We start from the raw sequence: 10,417 nt of genomic DNA on the forward strand, positions 1-10,417 counted from the left end.
GTTATATTCAAAACACCAGCAACTAGAGTAGTGTCAACACTAGTGTTATACTGTGTTTCTCTCAAGTGTCACCGCAACCATTGTTTCAAAACAAAAGCTCTTAAGGGAACCCATTACGTCACAATTATTCAAGATGGCGGCGCCCGGTAAAATTTGTAAGGGTAAATTCCTTTTTTTTTTTTTTTCTTCGATACAAGCACTTTTTTGAGGAAAATTGTCGATCAAATTTGATTGCAAACATTATTTTTTTTTAGTTTACAATTATTCAGCAGTCAGAGTGGAGGTTCCCTTTAAACGTTGTTTCGTGGCGGTCTTGTGGATCATACCGTCGTGGATTGTAGTTAGTCATTCGCAGGAAATTAAAAGATATTTATCTTCATGTGGGTCATAATTTTTATTTCAAAGCCTTCCCTCAGTTATATTTGTAAAGTGTGTCACTTTAGAAACATGTCCAATATACTCATTCGCAAATTAACTTTCAAATTAAAATCTCATACCCATAGTTACGTTCTGCTCTATCTACAATTGGAAAAATGCAAACGCTGGACTTAAGCTTGAATGCACGCGCCAAATGTTTCAGTCTTTGTCGGTTTCAACGTCTTTGCAGTATTCGGGTGAATTTCAGAGGGATTTCTTAAGAGGATGGTCTCTGCACGGACTTCCTTCCTTCCTTCCCTCAGCAAACAATCGGGAGTTTAAGCAACCAGGACGAGCACGACAGCAACACCAACAACGGCGCTTGCGAAAGGCACTCTTTTGATATGAAATAAAAATCTGCTAATTTCACTGTGACTTTTTGCAAAAAGAAAAAAAGAAGAAGAACAGGACAGAAAGGTACTAAAGCGTGTGCCACAGGTACACCACGATAATCTACTGATTGAATCTAATGTGTTGTGGTTTTGCCGATGCCAAACGGTTCACTGAGGGGGAAAGCTGCTTGCAGATTTGCCAAGGAAGGGCTTCAGGAGTCCGTGAAGCCGGAAATACAGTTTTGTTAACATAATCTGACAAATAAAGGCAGGTCTTTGAGGCCCGTTTCAAACGTCGAACTTTACATGTGCCGAATCTAATGCAAATGAACGAAAACAATAGATTTTTCTCATTTGCATTAGATTCGGCACCTATAAAGTTCGACGTTTGAAACGGGCCTGAGAATAATATTGACATTTGTGCCTGAATAGGGCAGTGGCGTACTTTTCAGCTGTTGGGCGAGTGACCTGGAAAAAGGGGACACGATAATAGACCGAGGCCAGGTCCTTCTGCAGACGACCAAAAAAGCGTCATTTAAGGGACGGTGCCTACTAATTAAAGATATTTTTGCCCCGGTTTATGATTATGCAGGATCTTAACAAGTGTTATTGAAATCCAAAAAGAAAATTGGGGGTAACCACGCATTTTTCAAAGATAGTTCTTGAATAATATTTGTAAAAAGCTCATTCTCGTCACCAGAGCCTCGGATCGACCCAAGGCTCTGGGAAACTCTATGTAGGAGAACATACGATTGTTATAGCCAAAAATTTGCTATTTGAACCTTGCGGCGCCTGCTCACTCCTCGTGCTAACATAAATGCACCAATTAAAGACGCTTTTGATTGTTCTTCACGAAAACCAATGAGAAGACACCTTTTTCAGGGTTCCCCAGAGCTCTTCTCTCCCTCCGTCAAGAGAAGAGCTCTGGGGTCGAGAGTCAGGTAAAAAGCTTTTAAACTACCAAGCAATGTATGGCGTTCTTTCTCAAATTTGAAGCTTAAGTATCTCAAAAATGCTATGGTTACCCCCACAATTTTCTTTTGGATACCAAGAGTACTTACATAAGATCTACTTTCTTCGGGATAGTTTTAAACGCGCTAAAATATCCCTGTATTAGTAAGCATCGGCGATAGGAAATCCGAGTATCTGGAGATGCGCAGAACGTATGCCAAATAAACAATAGTAGGCACCGTTGTTGAAGGTAACAACCTTAAAGGAAAACAAACATAATTAGCCGATGTGTCTACTAGGCGAGTGTAAAAACCCCCGAACGAGACGCACATTGAAAGGATAAAATGACCGACTCGTCCTACAAGGTAAAATCGCAATCTCTGACACATTTTAACTATGAATATGGCATGTCGATCGCAGACACGGAGGACAGGAATAATTCAGTATTTTCTGCATGACTACCGAGCTCCGAAATAATCAAACTAAAACACAGAGCGGTGGAATTTTTTTAATTATTATGTTTTTTTGAGTGTCGGAAGTCAAACTCGCGATTGCTTTTCCCTGCTTGGTGATTTGCTGAAACATCTTATCTAAGCTTCTCCAGCCAATCATGGCTAAATACATTTTGCGCTCCCATACTTACTGGCTAATTTAATTCTTATTCGACCCACTGCATGGGGTAAAAGGGATTCACTTACATTAGTTGTGCTTTTACGAAAGTCCATTGGAAAAACCCTTCATTAAAAATATAATAACTTCTTTTAAGATTACTTTTACCACGTTTATTCTGGTTTACACTAGAATCCCGCGTATAGGAACTTTAACGATTTTGAAGTACACAGGCAAACCTTGGTACATCTAGGGAAACTTCTAGCTTCTTATACGCGAGTTTGTACCGTGTGCTCAACGAAAGCTCCTAAAATCGTATTAATAGACAAAGGGCGTTTTTTTCTTCATTCCTTATCTATAATGTTTTAGTTTACGTATAACATTAATCGCCCTTATGTTTATCTTAAGGATAAGGCTGTTCCATTGGTGCAACCTGACGGGGAATTATCCGTCCAGACGGATGACGGGAGTGTTGTCTTGGTGTCGAGAACAAAAACTCGGGACAGTTTTTACTGCAATGTGGGGAGTTGCAGCTGCTTTCAATAAGTGGCGTGCAGCTGCTAGAGCTTTGACTAGAGGACAGATACCAAGCATCCAAAGCATCGTTAAGATTTTTCCCAGCCACCTTGACGCTCAGCCAATCACTGCAAGCAATAACAATAACCAGGATGTTTGCGAGTGTTCTTTTGCAACAGGTGTTTTTTACAGTTTTCTGGCAAAGAACTTTGAGAAGAAATCTTTCCAAATTATATTTACTCACACTGAGTAAATGTCGAGATTTTCGTGCCACCTTAAATACATATATATCGAAGCCCTTGTGCAAAATTAGAATGATTCAATTACGATTGCAGTTTTTCCGTCTAGATTAAAGCATGCTAAAGGGGATGTGACTGATCCAAATAACTACAGACCCATCTCGCTTCTTTCCGTTTTTAACAAAATCATTGAAAAACTTATTTACCGACAACTGAAGTCTTTTTGGAGGAACGTAATATTCTTTACCATTCACAATTCGGTTTCCGAGATTGACGATCAACGGAACATGCACTTATTGACATAGTGAATCAAATCAAATCTAAGTTTGATCAAAGGATATACGTGTGGTATATTCATTGATTTGAAAAAAGCGTTTGACTCAGTTGACCACCAAATTCTGCTAAAAAAAACTATACCATTACGGTATAAGAGGCATCGTGAGCGATTGGATCCGTTAAAGGTAAAGGTAAAGTAACTTTATTTAACGTCGGTAGTTCCTTCAGCTACGGGGCTGGTATCAATGGAAGCCGACCGTGCGCTTAGACCTAATCACTACAGCGAGCGCTATTTTCTTGACATGATCTCGTGAAAAATGTAGTTAATCTAACCGTAAATCACAATTGATCACTACTTAATTCGCGAGTCACGCTTTAAGAACGAGAAATACTGTTTTGAATAAATTACATACTTCAACTTGAATTTATTAGTTTTTGCGTACCTCGTCAGCGAGCTACGCAGAACTTTATTCGAGTGGCAGGGTACGTGGGGTTCTCGTCGTACCATTTACACAACGTCGCAAATTTTTAAAATGATTTTTCCCAACTGTAAAGCTTTCCGGCGTCGGAAAAAACAAAACTTTCCTCCGTAAAACTAGCATTTATTCAAAACGCACACGAGCTTGCGAAAACCAACAAAACTTCACTAAGTGCCCCGCGAAATAACCCAATCGGAGCGTAGATTGCATTGCCGCAACCTTTTTTTAGTAGCCAATGAAAAATGTGTACTGTGAACTTTAACCAGATCTCACACATTTTCATGCAGTGACAGAGTGAGATCTGGATACGAGATTCAGGGCCAAGCTGCACAATCTTACATTAATCAAATAGATCCTTTTTCAGAAATCCAACAATCTTTAACGAATAAGAATCCTCTTTATAATTAAGTGGGCCTAAAACTTTCAGGCTTTCCTTTTGGCGTTTCTCCAAAGCAGAGTTCGTAACTGCGATAGTCTTCAATGTCAAGGGCAAGGTATCTTTTAGATAGTCGTCCTCAGTTCTCTTTTCCTTCTTTTTAACACCCTGTACAGTCTTCTGACAGCTAGGATTAAATATTGGATGCATGCAGCTACTTTTCATGCACGGGGATGATGATGTCATAGTGATCTTGCGATCATATTCGGGTGCTCCATAAATGCACACCCTTTCTTATTCAGTCGACTAACTGCGAAATTCTTGCCACGCAAAGAAACTCTGAAACTTAAGTGCTACAGACAAGAATACCATTATACAACAAGTTGAAAATCCATTTTACACCGGCAAGAGCCTGGAAATACTTACAGCCATGAAAGCGAGAAGAAGGCAAACAAGATGACGATAAAGAAACATTTCGGTGGTTGAATAACTTGATAGCAGCAAATCTGAAAGAAAAATGAGTTGGCAAACACTACAGTAAACACTTATATATCTAGTACTAGTAGATCAATTAGAAAAAAAAAACTGGTTTCGTATTTAAAAAAAAACACGATTTGAGATTCACTTACCGATCCTTTATAACTCTGGACGTTTAAAACTTTTGTTGAGCTCTTCCCTTGAGGAGATTCAATGAGAAATAAGTCCTTCGAACGACTCAAAGAAGATTAAAAGGAATGGCGATAGCAACAGACGCAGAGGAAGTGAAAAAACTGCATGCAGAATATCCCGTTGCACTGATGCATGACTAACGCCAAGCAGATCGTATAACTCATGACCAAGGTCAAAGCCAAGATCGATCTCCCAGTTTCTGAATCAACTTTCTCTTTGACGAAATTTACTTCAGTCCGGTCTTTTAAAAACCCTTTTTCCAAAACTAGTTCGTTTTCTCCCTTTAAAGGGGTTCAGTGAGGAAAAAAAACACGCTTTCGAAGGACTCGAAAAAGGTCAAAAAGCCGGTAATGGCATCAGAAAACAGCTGCAGAGGAAGTAGGAATTGCGGAATATTCCGGCATTTGCGCTGATGCTTGGCCCGACTGCAAGCCGGAAGTGCAACTCCATACTTCGGTCATAGCGAAGATTGCTTCAAGTTCAGTAGCCTGCGAATCATCAGCCGCCTCTCATCGCTGATCGGCCAAAGCGCCGCGGTTAGCGATGAGAGGCGGGTGTATTCGCAGGCTACAAGTTCAGGTTTATTAGAAAACTGATGCACATTAATAACAGCAATTACAAGCAATACAAAGCAGCCTGTACTCTGCAGTGCACAGGCAATTTCAATTTTCTCTTTACGCATACGCAGGAAACAACATAAAAGAAAGTGATAAATGGCGACATGGCGCCCTTTCCCCGGATGTAACTGCAACGGAGAGGCCCCCCACCGGAGAAACTACAGCTCTAACGATTTTAAAAAATATGATGCAAGTGCAGAATGCGTTTTAGGGCATTTCTCTCCCTTCCTCTGCAAAAAAAAAAAAAGAAGAGAAACAACTTTAAGGTGTTTAAGGTGTTGAGGACATCGTGAGCATACAACAGTGATGAAAAAAATTTCGTTTTCCACATTGACTTCAGCGACTTTTCTCTGAACCCAAATAGCGGGTTACTGCGCCAACACTGTACAAGTAGTACAACGCGAACAAAATGGAATCATCACAAAATAATTACGACTGCGCAAATATTACGCCTATATTTGAGTTGGGGGAAGGTAGAAAGGGTAGGAGCACGATTACGTAATCAAGTAGAGCAATGTTTACCCTAGTAAAGGAAATGGGATCTTTTGGATGTTGACTCGGACAAAGTCTAATTTCTCTTTTGCAGGAGTCAAACTAACAACCTTTTCGATTATTAGTTGCGCCAAGTTGTTCTACCACTGAGCTATAGGAAGCCTGTCCATCTATACTGCTAGGATGGCTGAAATTGCGGAAATGGTGCATTCTCGCAATATTGTCATGAAGTCGGATGTCAAACCTCAACGCATGCAGCATAACAAAAAATAGGTCCGCAATGCGTACTTGGGGTCTTATGCTTAGCTTAACTCCATTCAACCCTTACAGAATTTGGTACTACGGACTCACTTTTAGCATGCGTGATTGGTTCAAAATTTGCCATAACAATGCAGCAGTGAAATGAGTTCCTAAGTATGCTTCAAATTTCAGACCTGTTCAGAATTTTACATCGATGACTTGCCACTAAAATTTCTCTTAATGCCATTTGCACAGTTTTGACAACTCTTGCTGCACGCTACATCATCTCTATCAGCTATTTACCAGTAACAGAAGCACTAGATTGGCTAAGACACAAGCATGGCACTGTCATACATTCATATCATATAAATGATCAAAAGAATGCTGAAATTCAACTAGAATTCTAAGATGAATCATCACTAGATGAGGCATTCCATGAACAAGTAGTCTCAGAGCTTGGTGCAAATCCCCACACTACTGGAAATCAGTCCATCACCAGAAAACAATGTATAAACAGCCAAGAGAAATATCTGATGACCAATTACGTCGATCAGTTACATGTAGATCATTACATAATAAAAAACGCAACCTAAAGCTTACAACAGGGTGCTTTCATGGACTAGAAATAAAATGAAAACCTCAACAGTCTGAAGTCACAAAATGTTGAACCAGTTTATTTGTTTATAACTGGAGGTGGTGGTGCTGGGAAAAGCCATTTGATGAAAACACTTTACCACACTGTAGTAAAAACCTATAGACGTGCTCCAATGAATCCTGAGATTCCAACAGTGTTACTAGCATCATCTACTGGAGTAGCAGTAATAAACATTGATGGTACACACAGCATTAGCAATACCTAAAAATACAGGTGATGATGTGGAGGAAAATCCAGGTCCTACACAATATTTGATATCATCGATCAACAAACCACTGTGTCCGCTGACTCTAGTCAAGGAAATGAAACAACCTTTGGTGTGAACTTTGAACATATTTTGGTTATTGGAAATAATCTATACAGTTCTATAACATGTTCTGTGCAACAAATGACTATTTGCTGATAACTGATGTTCCAGACATGGTTTCAATATTTGATAAAGTGTATTTCATTAGTGTATACAATGCCATTAGTTAACAAACTAATATATGCCGTTTTCCCGCATTGACGTCGAACTCTGCTTTCAAATTTTATTTCCAGAGAATGTACAAAGGCTTAAAACTTTTCTGATTTCTCTTCTTTTTTGAAGCCTTTGTAAATTTCTGAATAAATTTTAAAAGCATGAGTTTGACGTCATTAGCGGAAAACGGCATATATTAGACTTATTAAAATGGTGTGTATTGTAATGAATACACTTCATCAAATATTGAAACCATGTCTGGAACATCAGTTATCAGCAAATAGTCATTTGTTTGCACAGAACATGTTATAGAACTGTATAGATTATTTCCAATAACCAAAATATTTGTCAAAGTAGAATTAGCCCACAAACTAATATCTTGTATTTGGTGGTATATCATAGCAGTATGTGACATTGCTACACATTGCTTCCAGCATTCACACCAAAGGTTGTTTCATTTCCTTGACTAGAGTCAGCGGACACAGTGGTTGTTGGATCGATGATGATGTCAAACATTGTAGGACCTGGACTTTCCTCCACATCATCACCTGTATTTTTAGGTATTGCTAATGCTGTGTGTACCATCAATGTTTATTACTGCTACTCCAGTAGATGATGCTAGTAACACTGTTGGAATCTCAGGATTCATTGGAGCACGTCTATAGGTTTTTTACTACAGTGTGGTAAAGTGTTTTTCATCAAATGGCTTTTCCCAGCACCACCACCTCCAGTTATAAACAAATAAACTGGTTCAACATTTGTGACTTCAGACTGTTGAGGTTTTCATTTTATTTCTAGTCCATGAAAGCACCCTGTTGTAAGCTTTAGGTTGCGTTTTTTATTATGTAATGATCTACATGTAACTGATCGACGTAATTGGTCATCAGATATTTCTCTTGGCTGTTTATACATTGTTCTGGTGATGGACTGATTTCCAGTAGTGTGGGGATTTGCACCAAGCTCTGAGGGTACTTGTTCATTGAATGCCTCATCTAGTGATGATTCATCTTAGAATTCTAGTTGAATTTCAGCATTCTTTTGATCATTTATATGATCATATGAATGTATGACAGTGCCATGCTTGTGTCTTAGCCAATCTAGTGCTTCTGTTACTGGTAAATAGCTGATAGAGATGATGTAGCGTGCAGCAAGAGTTGTCAAAACTGTGCAAATGGCATTAAGAGAAATTTTAGTGGCAAGTCATCGATGTAAAATTCTGAACAGGTCTGAAATTTTGAAGCATACTTAAGGAACTCATTTCACTGCTGCATTGTTATGGCAAATTTTGAACCAATCACGCATGCTAAAAGTGAGTCCGTAGTACCAAATTCTGTAAGGGTTGAATGGAGTTAAGCTAAGCATAAGACCCCAAGTACGCATTGCGGACCTATTTTTTGTTATGCTGCATGCGTTGAGAAAATATTGAAATTACCTGGACCGCATTGTAATTTAAATCAATAGTTTCTTTTCCTCTTCTTAAATGTACACGCATGTGTTTCTTTTTCTTTTATAACTGAAACTAGGCTCTCAGATATTTAATTAATATCACACTAGCCTCCCAGATTAGCGATTGCTATTAATGTGTATCAGTTTTCTAATAAATCTGAACTTGAAGAAATCTTGGCTGACTGTTGTCTGGAGTTGTACTTCCGGCTTGGCATCGACTAAGCATCAGCGTAAATGGACATTCTGCAATGTTTATTTTTATCTCTCCTGGAGTCCTTTTAGAGAGTTTATTCCTCACTGAACTTCCTCAGGAAAAGCGATTAACATGCAAACTTTTTACCGGGGTCAACGTTTGACATCCGACTTCATGACAATATTACGAGAATGCACCATTTCCGCAATTTCAGTCATCCTAGCAGTATAGATGGACAGGCTTCCTATAGCTCAATGGTAGAACAACTTGGCGCAAGTAATAATCGAAAGGTTGTTAGTTTGACTCCTGCAAAAGAGAAATTAGACTTTGTCCGAGTCAACATCCAAAAGATCCCATTTTCTTTACTGGGGTAAACATTGCCATCTACTTGATTACGTAATCGTGCACCTACCCTTTCTACCTTCCCCCTAACTCTCAAATATAGGCGTAATATTTGCGCGGTCGTAATTATTTTGTGATGATTCCATTTTGTTCGCGTTGTACTATTTGTACAGTGTTGGCGCAGTAACCCGCTATTTGGGTTCAGAGAAAAGTCGCTGAAGTCAATGTGGAAAACGAAATTTTTTTCATCACTGTTGTATGCTCACGAGGTCCTCAACACCTTAAACACCTTAAAGTTGGCTTTTTTTTTTTTTTTTTTTGCAGAGGAAGGGAGAGAAATGCCCTAAAACGCATTCTGCACTTGCATCATATATTTTTTAAACTCGTTAGAGCTGTAGTTTCTCCGGTGGCCTCTCCGTTGCAGTTACATCCGGGGAACGCGCGCCATGTCGCCATTTATCACTTTCTATTATGTTATGTTTCCTGCGTATGCGTAAAGAGAAAATTGAAATTGCCTGTGCACTGCAGAGCGCAGGCTGCTTTGTATTGCTTGTAATTGCTGTTATTAATGTGCATCAGTTTTCTAATAAACCTGAACTTGTAGCCTGCGAATACACCCGCCTCTCATCGCTAACCGCCGCTTGGGCCGATCAGCGATGAGAGGCGGCTGATGATTGCAGGCTACTGAACTTGAAGCAATCTTCGCTATGACCGAAGTATGGAGTTGCACTTCCGGCTTGCAGTCGGCCAAGCATCAGCGCAAATGCCGGAATATTCCTCAATTCCTACTTCCTCTGCAGCTGTTTTCTGATGCCATTCCGGCTTTTGACCTTTTTCGAGTCCTTCGAAAGCGTGTTTTTCCTCACTGAACCCCTTTAAAGGGGAGAACACGAACTAGTTTTGGAAAAAGGGTTTTTTAAAAGACCGGACTGAAGTAAATTTCGTCAAAGAGAAAGTTGATTCAGAAACTGGGAGATCGATCTTGGCTTTGACCTTGGTCATGAGTTATACGATCTGCTTGGCGTTAGTCATGCATCAGTGCAACGGGATATTCTGCATGCAGTTTTCACTTCCTCTGCGTCTGTTGCTATCGCCATTCCTTTTAATC

This window comes from Montipora foliosa, chromosome 3 (genome assembly GCF_036669935.1).
Source record: "Montipora foliosa isolate CH-2021 chromosome 3, ASM3666993v2, whole genome shotgun sequence".
Taxonomy (NCBI): domain Eukaryota; kingdom Metazoa; phylum Cnidaria; class Anthozoa; order Scleractinia; family Acroporidae; genus Montipora; species Montipora foliosa.